Source organism: Arvicola amphibius, chromosome 9 (assembly GCF_903992535.2).
Source record: "Arvicola amphibius chromosome 9, mArvAmp1.2, whole genome shotgun sequence".
NCBI classification, from domain to species: domain Eukaryota; kingdom Metazoa; phylum Chordata; class Mammalia; order Rodentia; family Cricetidae; genus Arvicola; species Arvicola amphibius.
The window spans coordinates 113,209,193-113,214,472 of NC_052055.2; the positions used below are offsets into that span (position 1 = coordinate 113,209,193).

General features: G+C 35.6%; 1 pseudogene; it reads left to right on the plus strand.

The window, feature by feature from the left end:
* The first annotated feature begins 358 nt into the window (after positions 1-358).
* Positions 359-2,149, plus strand: LOC119823780 (annotated as a pseudogene).
* Positions 2,150-5,280: the final 3,131 nt, after the last annotated feature.

The following is a 5,280-nucleotide window of genomic DNA, read 5'->3' on the forward strand; positions in this document are numbered from 1 at the left end:
AATGTAAACTATAGAACATGCACAATTCCATTATTTGAGGCAGTTTAAGAATCAAAAGTTAGTTTCTTTTTATTTTTTTCTATGAATTTTTAGTACTTGTAAACAAGGAACTTTTCAAAGTTAATTTGTAATATTACATTTTCTTATCTATATTCAGGTGACTACTCAAAAGACTCTTTGAAAAATTAAGACAGTAAAATAATAAATAATATGTTTATAGAAGCAACTTGTGAAAATATTAATCATTTTTGGGTAACATTCTTGAAAATATACTGATAGAATTTTCATGCAATATGTATTTATACAACTAAAACAAACAAAATGTTTGCTAAGGTAAAAATCGATTGTCATGATCCAGATGGTGGCCTTGTTTGTAAGTTCAGAAGTGACCAGAGAGCTGAGCTGGGGTGTGTGCTCTCTGGAAATCATGTCCCTATGGGAAACTGCATTGTCTAAGACCAGTCTTGGAAGGGAGCCAAAGAACTGGTCTGGGCCCTGGGAGACTAGAGTCAGTGGACCAGCCCAGGCTACACCCCACCCGCTTTCCCCTTCACAGATATTCAGTCTCAGAATGTCACAAGGACTTATTCCTGGGACCCATTATCTAGGGCCCTGTGGATGACTCTGACATTTTGTAAGAGGTGCCGGGGTTGGGGCCTGTACAAAACTAAATGGTGGGGGCTCCCAAGGCAAGGCTTTTGGTGCCAAGTGAGAGACTACTGAGTGGGAAAAAGTGAGGAAGACAGAGCATCCCAGGATGTCCTTCCAGGGTGTCCTGACAGCCTCCAGAAACCATAAGGGTGTTTGGCACCAAAGTGTTTCCTTCAGCACGGCTAAGTCCACCTTCTAGCTTGAGCCACCATTACAGCAGAAGGCTCAAAGTCAGATTTGTGAGGTGATGGTGAGCAGTCTGATGGTCTATATTTCCTGTTTATCAACAAGGTGATACAATCTTACAGAAAACGAACCTGCTGAGACAGCAGGAATTATTTTATGAGGTATCAATTTATATTATATGTTACTGACTTCCAGGGGCAAAATGATTTTGGCTGCTGGCTCTACTTCCATGAGAGCACAGTTTTTACTCACACAGCCAAAACACGTCAGAATCACCATTCTGCACAGTACAGAAGTTGGCAGAAAGTTGCTGCCCTGCTATACTGGAGCACTTGAGGTGAAAAGAGCTTTGGAAATACTTGACTCTTGCCAGTTACCTTCAGATGGTTCACATTGCAGAAAAATACACAGAAACTTTGTCCAAGCACCTGGAAATTGATCTTTCTATGAAAAATAACCACCACACTGCCTTGTGTCAATCTTTGCATACAGATGCTAAGAACGAAGAAGAAAACTCTGATAGACTGTGAGATAATTGAGATTTTAGAAGATAGTTCTGAAAACCTAGATTCCCATGTTAGAGAAGAGGAAAGCAATGTATTACAATCTTCTGTAGAGAGGTTGACATCAGAGCAGAGGGAAATGAAGTCACCAGCGCTCTCTACTGTAGATAGTGGTTTTAAAGAGAATAACATATGTACCCTCCATGTAGAATCAAGCAGTTCAGATGTTGTAAGAAAAAGGGCAGGTTTCAAAGGCTTGTATATCATTCAAAGCAGACATGCATTTCCCTGACAACCAGCCTTCATTGATCAATTCTACAGTTGACAACAGAGTGGCAGAAGTTCCCAGAAATCACAATCAAGGGTTATTTTGTCAGAATACTGATGGAAGTCATGTTATGGTAAATGAGATTCAGAGTCTGGGTGAGAATTTTTCAGGTGTCTGGAGCAAGGCTTTCATTGTGTAGAAAACTGTTGCGCCACCTTAAGACACATAAACTGTTCTTGAGCTTGTAGCATGGGAAAACATTTACACTGAAGAAAACTCTCACACAGGATATTTGAGGACACATGGGTAGACTGGGTATACAGACCTTACAGTGTGCCATGTGCTTGAAGACCTTTACTGCTAAGAGCACACTTGAGGACCGCTTAAACACAAGTGATTGGGACTGTCATATAAATGTCATTGTTGCCATATGGATTTCAAACACAAATCTGCTCTCACAGAACACCTAATCTCTGTTTATAGCGGATTCGGTGATGAAAAACTACATAGGGCTGCTCTCAAAAAGATGAACATACTGTAATCAAATCACAAGCCTGTGATGTAAACAGAATCATTCTGTTAGGCATGTCCATAAAGATGCAGCATTTGTAGTGTGCCCCTATAAACTTTAGCTTTTATAAAGAAGAACTAGTACCAATACTCTACAAATTATTCCACACAATATAAACAGAAGAGACATTGCCAAACTCCTTTTATGAGGCTACAGTAAACCTGATATCAAAAACCACACAAGACTCAACCAAGAAAGAGAATTACAGACAAATCTCACTCGTGAACATGGATGCAAAAATTCTCAATAAAATACTGGCAAACCAAACCCAAGAACATATCAAAAAAGTCATCCATCATGATCAAGTAGGCTTCATCCCACAGATGCAGGGCTGGTTAAACATATGACAATCTATCAATGTAATCCATCATATAAATAAACTGAAAGAAAAAAATGATCATTTCATTAGATGCTGAAAAAGCACTTGACAAAATCCAACATCCCTTCATATAAAGGTCTAGGAGAGATTAGGGATCATATGTTAATATGATAAAAGCAATAGACAGCAAGCCAACAACTAACATCAAATTAAATGTAGAGAAACTCAAAGCAATTCCACTAAAATCAGGAATAAGACAAGACTGTCCACTTTCTCAATATCTCTTCAACATAGTTCTTGTGTTTTAGCAATAGCAATAAGATAACAAAAGGAAATCAAGGGATTTGTATTGGAGAAGAAGTCAAACTTTCATTATTTGCAAACGATATGATAGTGTACATAAGTGACCCCAAAACTCTACCAAAGAACTCCTACAGCTGATGAATACCTTCAGTGATGTGGCAGGATACAAGATCAACTCAAAAAATATCAGTAGCCCTTCTAAACACAAATGATAAAGAAACTGAGAGGGAAAAAGAGAAACACCACCTTTCACAATAGCCAGAAATCACATAAAATATCTTGGGGTAACTATAACTAAGGAAGTGAAAGACCTATTTGACAAAAACTTTAACTCTTTGAAGCGTCTGTTTAACTATGTTCATAGCGTCATTATTTGTAATATCCAGAATATGGAAACAACCTAGATGCCCCTCAAATGAAGAATGGATAAAAACATGTGGCACATTTACACATCAGAGTACTACTCAGTGGTAAAAAAACGATGACATCTTGAATTTTGCATGCAAATGGGTGGAATTAGAAAACACCATCCTGAGTGAGGTAATCCAGACCCAAAAAACTGAATATGGTATGTATTCACTCATTAGTGGATTCTAGCCATAAACAAAGCACATTGAGCCTATAGTTCATGATCCTAGAGAAGCTATGTAATTAAAATATCTTAAATATCATATTTTGTAGGTCCTTGAAGTTTTGGAAGGTTACCTACCTAATTGAAATATATATTTATATTCCTAAAATAAAGCCTAATATGGCTATAAGTTTGACTATTATGGATGACTGTTAATTTGTAATTTTTAATTATATATTAAAATGAACTGCATAAGCATCATACTTTAAACAAGAGTAAAAATGTAACTGTATAGCAAAATTGACCTTAAACTTATATCAATAAATGAAAATCCATGCAAATGTAAAATATTTTGAGATTAACAGTTCTACTTTGAATAAAAATAGATTCAATAATCTGCCCTTCCCTCCATCATTTTTGCATCATGCATTTCTATATCACTATTCCTGATATATATAATAAAGATGGATTAAGAACACTGTGGCCATTGCAAGTATTTTCTTGGCATAGATTGGAAATTTACTTTTCTTAAATACTCCAGTTTTATAATGGGCATTTTTTTTTACTGTTTACTTAGACTTTGTTGTTGTTTTGTTTGTTTTTCATTTATTTTGCTTAACATGCACAAAGATTTATTTTTTCTCTGGGAAGTTGTATTTCTATGAATTTAACACATATATAATTTTATGCAATTGCAACACAGAACAGTTCCACCATCTTTGAAAAAAACTTTCATGCTGTTCTCCTATAGTCCACCCCTTGTAACTCTAAATTATAGTAACATTTCTTCATCATTTTAATCTATATAAATTTGGGATGTTATAAAACTGAAATCTTATAGTATATATTCTATTTATTTTGGCCAACTAAATGCCTTTGAGCTTCATTTAGCGAGTGGTATCTACTATATTGGATGTTCGGAACATCTTGATTGAAGGTGTTTAATTTTGATGTATGACTTGTAAGATCGTTGTAAAAACTTTTTGTGAGCACTTTGAAAGTTTTTCTTTTATAGGTGGTGTTACTTATATTATTTATTTCCATTATGTGCACAAATTTAGTTCTAAACATTTCCAGGAGCTGGACAAAGCGCAATGGTCTGTCTTTAATCCTAGTACTTAGGATGTACAGGCACAGGGATCAATTCAATTCAGGGCCAACCTTTGTTAACATAGTTAACTTTGAGGAAAGCCTTAGCTGCAGGAGACCCTGTTCCATGGGAAAAAGGAGAAAACAAACAAACAAAAAAATTCCTTGGAGAGTATCTATTTGCATGGCCTGTCTGAAAAATTCAACAAAGTAGAATCTGTTTAAATATATATGCAGATACAACAGGGTAAAATTTATTTATTTTTAAAATTCTTTTAGCTGTTTGTTTATAATGTGACAGACAAAAAACAATGTGTTTGAGTAGAATCTATTTATTTACTGCATTTATATATGTAAAAGTTCTTGAAAAGGCAGGTGTTATTTAGTTGTGAGAGAACATTCTTTCTTCTTTTTATTGGGTATAATTATATTGATATAAAAAATAAGCTGGAAGTGGGAATGGAAAAATTTGATCGACTGTGCTATTTATTTGTACATTGTCCACCAAATATAACAATGGTTTAATTCCTTTCATTAAAAGGAACCTAACAAACAAAAGCACACTTGACATTGTTATTTACTATTAAGTTTTGAAGGACGTGGGCAAAGCAATGAAGCAATGAACAGTCCATCTCCGTCTAGGGGCATTGCTGGTTGTTTTCACTTGTTTGTTTTAGAGACGTGTTCTGTATGTAGCCCAGGCTTACCTTGGAGTAGCTGCTGTCCTCCTGACTCAGCCTCCAGAGAACTGGGACTGTTAGCATTCAATGCCATATCTTGGTAAGGGCATATGTATTTTAAGTGAAAAACCACAGCTAT